Raw genomic sequence first — 12,702 nt, 5'->3', positions numbered from 1 at the left:
CACTTGGTGAAACCGTAACTTTTACTTCGTACGAACAGTTCTTAAATGATGCGCGCACAGAGGAAGTCATGCAGAAGTCGAGGAGCTCAAATTTGAGTACCCCGCGGGACCATATTTCCGCCCACGCAACCAGAAACAACTTTTTCCGGAACCCTTTTCCGAAATGGAGGAGAACTTTTTCCGAAATGGAGGAGAGGTCTCAATAACGGATCCAGAACATTTGCTCACCGCCCGGAAGCTCAAGGGGGACAAATGCTCACCAAGTTTTTTACGTGCCTATTGTTTTCGCAAGTTATGTGTCGTTTTGGGTGGCACAGTATAAAATGTTTGTTACAGGAGAACATGCTCTTGTGGCTCTTGTGGCTGGGGGGAGATGACTGGCTGTGATAATGCTGGATTAGCCCTGTGGTCGTTTCCTGAAAACCTTATGCCCCGAGTTTCGTTCTTTTTCTTTTCCTTTACTTGTCTTCCCCATTTCTCCTTTTTTTTTTTTGGAATAGCAAGCGGGCCTCCGTCTGATTGACCTTTCCTCTCTTTTTCGTAATAAACGTATCCCCCCCCCCTCACAAAGGGAAGACTGAGGCTGGCTTTTTAGCAGCTGTCGAACGACGCATTCGCTTCTCAAAAGTTCAAAAATTAAAAAAAATATTGAGCAAATGTCCGGTGAGCAATTGTCCGCTCCCCTCAATAACATAACCCAAGTGACGAGAGTGATAGATGATAATTAATTCTGACCAAACTATCTATCGACAACCATGGGTGATAAATGGATAGAGAGCCTTCACTTGAAGAGATTAAGCCATTAATTTTTATTAGCTTCTCAGTTATGAGCTTTATGCAACTGACTCACCGGTAGCTTTTCGCTGCCTTATTTGCCGAAACCAAGCTGTCCGACTTTTTTTCGTCGCTCTGTCTACTCTTTTCACTATAACATATGAATCTGATCTATCACACCCCCAGTGATAGCATTGAAATGGTATTTGCTTTATAAATACCTGGTGAACTTTCACCTGCATATTATGGGAAAGAGAATGGATTGGGTTTCAGATAACCATTTAACTGACTTTAATAAATAGGGCTATAACGATACTGTACACGGAGCACATTATAACAAAATTACTAAGAACATAGAGCTTCGCTTATCAATTGAAGACGCAGAACACAGAATACGCAACCAGCGCAACTGGAACGGCTCATAAAACAGCATAAATAAATAAATAAATAAATAAAGAATTATGACTAGACCGTTATGACTAGACCGTTATGACTAGACGCCGTTTGTTCTATTGGGAGGCCGCAAGACAATGGGATGTTGTGCTTATCTCATTAGTATTTATTATCAACATTATTTTGGCGGGTGCCGAATTTTCAGTTGCTCAGCTATCATCGCCGCTTGTCCCTGCGCCGAACGTATCTTTCGACGCTTCCAGATGTTCGGAAGAAACACGCACACAGGAACCAAGCGAATCGACGGGACTGTCCGAACTGCAAGGACGAGCCCAATACCGAGAATAGCATGCAGAGTCATTACATGCCCACTTGTGCCCGCTTCTCAGAGGCCGGCACGGTAAGCCACACAGCAGGAAAAATAATAGCCCCGCTGTAGTGGAGCTTAGCGTCCTTCCCCTTTTTTTCCTGGGAAAGGGAAACTCGGATGGTATGCTGAAATAAGGGTCACACTTGGCGGATAAATACCTTCTGGACGTAAAGCCCACGTCGTGGCAGCACCGGGCGGCAGAAAAAGTTGTCCCGAGGAAGCGCTGTACATACCCTCAGGTATTTTCATTTATCTCTTGAACGGCTGACTTTACACGCGAGATAGTGGTACCAAAACGTTCAGGACACATTTTAGAAGAAAATGGATTGAGCAAATGTCGCCTAGGATATTTCTTTTTCTGCTATTCGCTTCAGAAGTCCAAGGTCAATTTTTGGTTATTTTCCACACGTTCTACAACGTCTCAACAAAAAATCCAAGCGAAAATTGAAAATTTGAAAACTCCATTTTCTCATAATTGTTAAAAGCTGTCAAATGAGACCGATATTGTGAAGATCGGACGAGTATTTATCGAGAAAAATGGAAAAGTTTGTCCCATAGAAAATACATGCGGCCGCGACGGGTGATATCCCCTCTTAACGTGCGCCTCTTCTTCTTCGCACAGGTTGGTTACAGTTACTCTGTACGTAGCGATGATAGGTTCATAGTTGTGTTGCCGTGCCCAAGTACGTGCTTCAGAATTGCCTATGACTGTTTTTGTTCATGTCAGTTGCTTCTGTATGGCGATATTGAATCAAACCCTGGTCCAACGGTGGAGGAGATGTTTCAGATCATTTTGTCTGGCCAGCAGGATATTAGGGCTGATATTGCTAGCTTGAAATGTCGATTGGAAAATACTGAGGCTGTAATGGCTGGCATTGATACTCGCTTAAATGTCCTTGAAACCAACTTACGGGAAATCAAAGTGAGGACCAGTGGAGTAGACTCTTTAAGTTCAACCAGATGAACTGAAAAAACAGCATGACAAGCTTGTTGACTTAGAGAATCGCAGTCGAGGGTTAAACTTGATTGTATACGGTATTTTAGACAATGATAAGGAAACGGGACAGGTCTTACGCGACAGGGTTATCGGTGATGTATTTCGAGATAAATTGGGTGTACGTTGTTCATCTGTTGCGAGGATACATAGACTAGAGAGACCTGCTACAAATAGGCCTGTTATAGTTTACTTTCAAGACTACAGAGAAAAGAGGAAGTTTTACAGAATGCAAAGAAGTTGAAGGGAACTAGAATATATATTCAGAATGATTACTGTGCAGATACCCTGCGTAAGAGTAAGTTACTTTGGGAAAGTGCGAAGTGGGATAGAGAGCATGGAAAAAAGTTTACACTGGTGCACGGCAAACTTCGCATAGATGATAAGCTGTATGTATGGGACGATGTGTCACATCAGCGGATAACAGGAAGAGGGATATTGGCAAATACTCAAAGCTAGCGGTCAAATCGCACCAACTCCGGTTACTCTCGCTAAATGCGAGAAGCATTGTCAACAAATTAGATAAGCTTGAAGCACTTTTGTTGTTGCGCGACCCACATATTTGTGTTATCACAGAAACATGGTTGCATGTAAATATTAGCGTCGATGAGATTGTCCCGCCAGGTTATCATTTGTACAGACGTGATAGGGGTTCACGTGGTGGTGGAGTAGCGGTTATTACAAAAAGTACAGTTGATGTTATTGTTATGGAACAGATCAGTGACCATGAAAGTTTGTTACTAAAAGTGTCTATATGGGGTAAGATATTTTTCGGTTTGTGCGGTTTATTGACCACCAGATGCGGATGATATATTCCTCTGTAAACTTTATGATTACTTGCTAAAACTACGTGACAAAAATGTCATTGTAACAGGAGACTTTAATTTGCCCTCTGTTAACTGGAATAACTGCACTTACGGTAAAACATCAGCTATTGATATGATCTTGGATATAATGTTTTCGATGAATTTATCTCAGTTGGTAAGAGAACCCACACGGGGAAATTCAATTTTGGATCGTCTCTTTGTCAGTGAAGGATTGTTCAGGGTACAGTTAAGGTGGAAGAGGATATTTCAGATCATGACTTAATAAATTATAACTATACATTTCGCGAAGAGCATTCCTTGAGTGCTTCTGATGTTCCCAAGACGAAGGATTTTAGTAAAGCAGATGATATTGGGATAATTAACTACCTTGAATTTAACCTTGACACTCTTTCAACTGACATTGAGACCCTGTGGAGACAGTTTCGTGTCACTGTCGGGTATTGTATTGACAATTTTGTTCCCATAAGAAGTGTCCTAAAGCGCAGTAAACCCTTGGATTAGCCGTGAAATTATTCACATGAAACGTAAAATTAAGCGTCTACGTAAAAAATTTAGAACTTACTTGCCAGAATACATATCCTTAAAACGTTCCTTGGTGACGAAAGTTAAACAAGCTAGAACAAACTCTTTTAAGCATAGGGTTGAAGGACTTATTAAGAACGACCCGCAGAGATTTTGGCGTTATCTGAAACAACCACAAAAAGAGGTAACAAAAATAAGCGTAGATGATGTACCTCTAACTGAAGCGGATTTAATTGCTGACGAATTTAACAACTATTTTCAAAGTGTCTACTTGGAACAGGATTACTGCCAATTACGGAATCAACTTGCTAATTCTGGTTGTGACCTTTTTCTAAGTAGAGAGTTGTCCTTGAGAGGCTGCTCAATGCGAACCCCAAAAAATCAACAGGGCCTGATGGGGTCCGAAATGTATTCCTGAGGCGCTACGCAGAACAGATATCTGTTTTTTTAACACACATTTTTAACTTGTCGTTATATACAGGTGTTTTACCTGGTGATTGGCTTAAGGCACGTGTAGTCCCTATTCCCAAAAAACGTGATCAGTTACTTGTCAGCAATTACCGGCCGGTGTCAATTACTAGTACTAGTTGCAAATTACTTGAACACGTTCTTGTTGTCTACATACAAAAGTTCTTAAGTGACCACAATGTTTTGTCCAAATATCAGCATGGCTTTAGAAAAAAATATGTCGACTGTCACTCAGCTTGTGGATGTTGTACATGAATTTTCCAGTGTATTAGACAAATGTGGTCAATTAGATGTGTTGTTCTTGGATTTTTGCAATGCCTTCGACAAAGCCCCACATGGAAAGTTGTTATATCGTTTGGAAAGCTTAGGGCTCCCTGCATTTGTTGTGAGATGGATCCAAACATACCTCAATGATAGGCAACAGTTTCTAGAAATTAGTAATTGTCCTTCAGGCATGTGTGCTGTTTGTTCCGGTGTTCCTCAGGGAAGCGTTGTTGTTCTTAATTTATATCAATGATATTGTTATTGTGATTCCAGAAGGTGTTTCAATAAGGCTATTTGCAGATGATTGTGTGATTTTTAAGGAGGTTACGAGCCATGCTGATAATTTATTATTACAGTATTCTATGGTAGCAGTTTTAGAATGGTGTAGCCAATGGGGAATGAAGATTAATTTGGATAAGACAGTACTGATGCGACTTACAAGAAAAAAGTTACCGAGTGTGTTCCCATATTTGCTCGGGAGTCAAGAAATATCCCAAATACAGAAGTATAAATACTTGGGGGTGACAATCAATAATAGACTAACGTGGTCTGATCACATTTCTGACATCTGTGCATTAGCCCTGAAGAAATTAGGATTTATACAAAGGAAACTTAAATATGCACCGGCACAAACAAAGCTACTCGCATATAACACATTTGTTAGATCAAAACTTGAATATGCAGCAGTAGTTTGGGACCCGTATCAGAAAAGGGATACTACACTGCTGGAGAGGGTACAGAGAAGAGCGATAAGATTCATTTTTGGGAAATACAGAAGAAAGTCGCTCACCTAGTAAGCTGATGCAGCTAAACAACATTCAGACACTTGAACTGCGCCGAAAAATTAGTCGAATATTATTTCTTCGTAAGGGTCTGATGGGAAATGTCGCATTAAATTTACCAAATTCTGTGAAACCGTCCTTGTTGAGAAGAGCACGTCACAGTCAGCGGTAACAAATGCTAGCACCAATTTTTGCAAGAACTAATGCATTTAAATATAGTTTCTTTCCTCGAACGATAGAAGATTGGAATTCATTGCCCGGAAGTGTTTTCGAGTCAGGTAATTTTATAAGTAACGTGGAGCAATTCTATTTTTGTTCTTAATAGAATACCTTGCGGTGTTGATAAAAAGTTGATAGTGTATGATCGTGTTTTGATGGGTCAATTTACTGAGCTCTGTTTAGTTGTCCATTGTTGAGTATTGTGTCAAGCATGTATGCCACTCCTGTTCGGCCCACATATTGGGTTACAGCACGGTCCCTCAATACTCTTTCTGGTCTGGAAACTCCGCTCGAATACAATAGACAAGGTCACTTAGGGACAATTGCTCCCGCATGGGGCGATCGCGTCGTTTGGGAGGAGATACCCTCGTGGAGCAGACGACGTTTCCATAGCGCTGCGTGTTTTTAGGGAAGATTTGATCAGCTACTTTTTAAAGTTCATTTCGGGTTTAGAGCAGAAATAATTCTCGAATAGGTTCATGAGTTCAGCCCGCACATTTTAGTTCAGTTAGCGTAAATCTGCAGATTTTCCGCGTAGATTGCAACTTTCGTTGCTGTCTTTTTGGCACGGAAAATGTTGATTTTGCTCTCACTCATATCTCTCAATGAAGGTTGAGAAACATATTAATTCGTTCTGTTACACAATCACACACACTATAGTGGTGTGTTATAAAGTAATGCCGCTTTCGGTAGTTATTTCGTGAGGGCGAAACTTTCCAAACGCGTGGTTTCCTCGTAGCATGCAGTTTGTTGCAATCTGAGCAGAGATAAAATTACGAGGTGATTCTATTTCAGAGAAGGCATAAGACTTCAGAAGAAGTACTTATAGAAATCCTGCGTTGTAATCATGATGATCTGAAAGTCGTCTCTGGTGGTATGAGAGACGGGGGATACACATGCTATAAATCGCATGACTCGATCGTTTTCGGTGAAGAAATAAACTTATGTTGTTTTTCGATGTGGTTGACAATAACGTATTGTAGATATCTTTACACACTTTGGGAAGATGTATCGACTTAAGATAGCAATGGCTCTCATGCGTTCCCTTTAAACACAATGCACATGATCATCCCATGATAATATTTCTGAAGAACCCTTAAAGTATTCCTACTATTTTTGCGGCTTGGACTGACTGACCAACCAGTTGTAATAAGGAGATTCCAACATGCTTTAAGCCGGGTTACTAAATTAACAGGATAGAGTTTCCGCTTACTGAAGTGTGGCCCTAATAGCACTTTTCAGCTATAGAAATTGGCTGACGAGATTCAGGTGTCAAATTCATCGCGTTGGAGATAGCCTCGGCGTATCAGTCAGATCAGTTCCAGGACGTTCCAATGAACAAACTATTTAAAATGATAAAATTGTAGCGGCGTGTACTGCTACAGAATGAAGTTTTATGTGGGAGCGGCCACTGTTCTCATAGCTCGGAAATAAATTTTAGGACTGGCCAAGAACTACATTTACAAGAAAAACGTTGCGGTATCTGGTGCCAAATAAATATAATAACCGGAAAGGGATAAGTAAGGAGAAATGCAGAAATTTAATGAGTCAGTCTTTCGCTTGAAAGTAATGATGAAGCCAAGGAAACGATATTTTGTAGCACTATACACGGCCATGAACGAGCTCTGGAGTCTGTAGTGTATAGGCCGCAGTAAAATTTCACGTATTGCAGATCGGAAAGGAAAAAGAAAAATGAAAAGGTAAAAAGTGAAAACATCATCCCTCCCTGTCCCCGCTTCCGATTCAGCAAAAACGAATATATAAGCCGGTATGTAAACGGGTGCGTAAACGGGTATTAGCTAACTTCGTTTACTGCTGCATCTTTCCTCGCAAGTTGTACCATAAGAAATGTTATTGTATTGACATCATGTTGAAAGCCTATCATTTTGAAAATTTTACGGTTCTTATAGTGTTTGATGCTCCACAAATCACGCTCATCGCAGTACACCTCCAATAAGGCTATTAGCGAATGGTTTGTATTTATTCCCGTATACCAAGTCATCGCTGTTTTGTAGACAAAGAAAAAAAAATACTTTCATTCACTTCTCCTAAAGTTAAGGCTCCGAGGAATACAGTCATTCCAAAATGCTGCGTGCTCGTATCAGTCTCCTTCATCTGTGTAGATCATTCTTACACACGAACAGAGTGCAAAGATTGCAGTAAATTTCAAGGATATTAAAAAAAAATGAACCTCTGTTTACGCACGTAAAACGCAAGCACCAAAAAAGAAAAACTTCTCACTTCCAAACACCCCGAAACACATGCAATCGATACGCCCTGGCAGCGGCGGACACGAAAGTCTCCTCCCGAGCGACGATGCGCCGCCACGTGTCGTCGGGGCGCCCTAAGCGAACTTTTCGCGGGAGTTTCCTGACCAGAAAGAGTATTGAGGGACCGTGGTTACAGTATTAATAAAAAAATAAAATAAATAAACATCATTTGGCGCTACTCTCTGCATCTGAGTCACCGTCTTCACTGTCAGTGTTCATGTCGACATCATCAGGAGGCAGAATCACAATGTCGTTCCGGGGTACATGTGAACCGGCCACGTCTTCTACTGCTAGTGCAAGCTTTTTATATGTTCGTGATGACGACCACGCGTAAATTACTTGCAGAAAATTCAGCCATGCCCTGCGAAGAAAGTGGAAATTGTAATTGCATTCCGCGCCATTGTTCCATTTTTGGAACACAGTAGTTTTCCGCTAAATTTCTTGTGAGCAAAGTAATGAAGTGAATTTGTGCTACCCCGAGACATCGCTATGGTTCCTTAGGAATAACTGGCAGTAATACTTACATTTGGTTTCGTAGCTCCTTTCCACACTGCCTTGTCCGCACATGTGACGACGACGAAAAACACGCAGCTTGTGTCGATGGCATGGCACTTCCTGGCTTTCATACGCAAATTCTGAGTGTTCAGCCGTGTTCCGCAATCTCCCTACTTGGATCACGACGAAATTCCGAATGATTACTTTGGCGCTTCTCTCTGTTATTAATTAATTAGAAAGTGCTCCAATTTTGGAAGTATGGCAACGAATGGATTAATGAAAAATCTGTATAAAAAAAACAAAAAAAAACACCCTGTATATTCCTGCAGCCGAGGAGCCCTCAATCCTTACGAGTGCGAAAAATGAGTCTTTAATTTCATCTTTGTCGCAAACGCGTGTGACAGTGCACAGGTGCTTGTGCATGGATGTGTCTGTAGACTAATCGATTATCACCGAAAATTTTTCTCTGCGGAGGGATTCACACGGGCTTTGGAAACTGCTTTCCTGTAACGTTTGTTACAACGTCTGTCACTTTAGTTCTCTTATACGCCAGCCTATTTGCAATCTCAGAACCCTTGCATAACCTCTTCAGAACCTAAAGGAATTTATACATTTTCTTCACATAAACTGTACCTCTGCAGAGGTATATTCTAACCCAGTTTGCGACAAAATTTTAGGAGAGGGAGTTGAAATAACATTTGATGAGAAGAAAAGCTTTTTTGTTTTTCTTTTTCACCACACTCACACATGCACACTATTTTAGAGTAACTCTCGAGTACGCCACACAAGTTCCCCATATACAAAGAAATATAGAATAAAATAATATATAAAGAGAAATGGTACAAACAGGAATACCCGTTCCGCGAGTTTGGCAGTTTGGATCGATCAAACCCAGATATCGACATCTAAAGGACAACGAATACTGATATACGGGGGGTGGGGGGGTGGGGTATGTGGGGAAGGTGCGGTCAGCCTGCTCCGAAGTGGCTATACCAATGGCTATACGTCTGGCGACTTGGCAAACTGGAGAGCATCCTTCGCCTGGCGGACAACCATACGGGTGAGAACGGCAAGATTTAATTATTTCTGGTACACATATAACGCAGACATAAACTCAATTTATAGATTGTACATGGTACTCTAACGAAGTCTGTGTTTCTTAAACAAATTACTGTTTATCTTAAATGACGCCGCTTCAACAAGAGAAAATTATGTGATTCAACACGTGGTGCAAGTAAAGGTATGAAGGTATAAACAGCCTGAAGTTATACCTTAGGAAGTATAGCCTCGGTTGTATGTTACACACGAGGTATAAACACGTGATAATGAGGTATAAATATGTCACGTTAAACCTGCTTCATACCTCTTTTATACCCTTGTGCATGGTTGGAGGTATAAATCGGCACTTTGTACTTTTTCTATACCCTCCAAAGGTATATATCTGCAGCAGAAGGTATAAAAAGGTACAGTAGCCATTATTATACCACCTTTATACCTTTTTTTCTAACAGTGAGGGCACACTTCCATCCGCATGGAAAATTGCAACTGCAATACCCCTCCTGAAACCAGGGAAGGAAGCTTCAAGTCCAGGCAGTTACCGCCCTATTGCTCTTATAAGCTGCTAGATAAGACCTTTGAGAGAATTCTGAACAGCCGACTGATTCATCTCCTAGAAACAAATAACTGTATATCTCAATTCCAATGCAGTTTTCGAATGGGGTGTTCCACACTGGATCACCTCATTCGTCAAGAAACAACTATTCGTGAAGCTTTTGTTAGGAGGCAGCACTGTTTGTCAGTTTTCTTTGACATGGAAAAAGCATATGATACCGCATGGCGATACGGTATCTTGCAGGACCTGTATTCCTTGGATATAAGGGGTCGTCTTTTGAAATGGATCGCTGATTTCCTTCAGCATAGAACATTTAGATTGGATTGGATTGGAAAAGAAAGAAAAATATGGAGAGGTTAGTCCCGACCCAGTCAGAACTGGCTACTCCAAAACGCGTTTGTTGGTAAACAAAAAGAAAGAAAAAGGTCAGCTACGAAAAATAGGACATAGGACATTTAGAGTTCAACTAGGAACTACTTTATCCCGTACATTTGTGCACGAGAATGGTGTCCCACAGGGATCCGTTTTTAGTCATCCGTCACATTATTCTTGGTCAAAATTCACTCTATTGCCAGTGTCATTCCACCTTCCATATCATATTCTCTATATGTGGATGACATCCAAATATCCTGTTGTTCAGCAAGCTTGTCAAGATGTGAACGACAGATGCAGCTCTGTATAAATAAAATGGCCAAATGGTCTTCACTAAACCGGTTTAAATTCTCCACAGAGAAAACAGAGTGTGTCCACTTCGTGAGAATGAGAGGAGCATTTCCACTACCCACACTCAAACTTAATGGGCAAGGTATCTCTGTAAAATTGGAGAGTAAATTTCTTGGCGTCATATTCGACTCTAAACTCACCTTCTAGTCCCATATCCAAAGGTTGAAGGTTAAGTGTATAAAGTAGATGAATTTAGTGAAAATTCTCGCACACAAGTCATGAGGTGCGGACCATGAAACTTGTGTGTGTCGTATATGGATCCGCCCGTCAGTCTGTATTGAAAATTTTAGACCCCGTCCACCACCGGGGCTTAGGCTCGTGCTCAGTGCATTCCGAACCTCGCCGGTCGAAAGTCTATATGTTGAATCACATGAATGTTCCTTGAACAGACGGCGATTTTACCTTGGGGCATCATACGCCCTAAGAATAAGAAGCTATCCAAAACAACCAGCTGTAACCTGCGTCACAAAAACACGGTTCAAACAGATGTTTATTAACAGGCCTTCGGTCGTCCCTCTTTTCTCAATGCGAATTGAGAGGGATATTGAGCATCACGAATTTTCTTCTTTTAATTCCCAAGTTGTAGAGTGTGGTAAGGGGGTCTCACCTTGGGAACCACTTCCAAAGTCTGATACCACATTGACAAAATACAGTAAACAGAAAACTTCTGCACGAGTACTACAACAAGAATTCGAACACTTGAGAGAAAGGGGTAGTAGAAAAAACGGTCCCGGAAATAACGGTCCCGGAAAAAATGGTCCCGGAAAAAACGGGTCCCGGAAGAAAGGGTCCCACTGGCAAAGGGCGGAAAAAAAGGTCCCGCAGGCATGGAATGGTTTTGCCATTGCTTGTGCACAAAATCACATCTTTGGTGTGACAGATGATGCTCCTCAGACAGAGATAGTTATTATGTTTTGTGAATACGGTGTTTTATTTGCTCTTTTTTTTTCTTGCTTTGAATTGCCCACTTGTAGGACCTGACTGCCCCGCTTGACTAAAATTCCTACCCCAAAGTCGGCAATAACTCGATCGGTAGCTGGCTTCGGGTAATAGCTTCGGTTGGCGCTTACACTTGACGTCATTCTCTTTTCCGGCTTTGGGCGGAGTTCTTTTTGTCTGTGTAATCTACTCTATCCTAGGCGTGGTCAGGAGGAGGCCTCGAATAAAAGTATGCGGATTATACCAGTGGGGCGGGGGGTATATGTTTACTGAAAAAACAAAAAACAAACTAATAATGAGAACTACAAGGAAAGGTCAGCCAGGTGCGAAGCCGGTTCGCTACTCCTTAAACACAGAAAAGAACACGGGAGTGACAATAAAAAACTTGTTTCAGCACTAGTTCATAGACTGTTCATGCACGGTATGCACGAATGTACTAATAGTATTCAGAAGAATGTGCGGGAGAAAGAAAATAACGGCTGGGTCCGGTACCATTTTTTCCTGTCTTACTATAGCAGTGTGACATGTAATTGCCGCTGTTTTTGTTCTTGACTAAATCCAAGCGTATTTGTGCACTAATGTCATCTGTCCCGCACCGATCGAGTTACTGCCAACTTTGGGGTAGCAATTTTAATCAAGCGGGGTAGTCATGTGCTACTACTGCGCAATTCACTACGCAATTTATAATTTGTAATGTATTGAATGTCTAAATAAAGCACTTATCTATCTAAAAATTCAAAGCACAAAAAGAAAGAGGAAAATAATACACAGAGTTCACAAAATATAATACATATATCACCTTCACACCAATGATGTGTGTTTAAGCGATGGCAAAGCTATATCGCCTGCCTGCGGGACCATTCTTTCCGCCTTTTGCCAGTGGACCCATCTTTCCGGGACCCTTTCTTCCGGGACCCTTTTTTCCGGGACCATTTTTTCCGGGACCATTTTTTCCGGGACCGTTATTTCCGGATCCCGAGAGAAAGCTTTGGGAATCACACCGAAATTTACACAGATGGGTCAAGTCTAAGCAGGAGTGACTTGTGGCAT

The sequence above is a fragment of the Ornithodoros turicata genome, unplaced genomic scaffold (assembly GCF_037126465.1).
Source record: "Ornithodoros turicata isolate Travis unplaced genomic scaffold, ASM3712646v1 Chromosome17, whole genome shotgun sequence".
Classification (NCBI taxonomy): Eukaryota; Metazoa; Arthropoda; class Arachnida; order Ixodida; family Argasidae; genus Ornithodoros; species Ornithodoros turicata.
The sequence above is the reverse complement of the archived record's forward strand: the minus strand, read 5'-3'. Positions refer to the sequence as shown.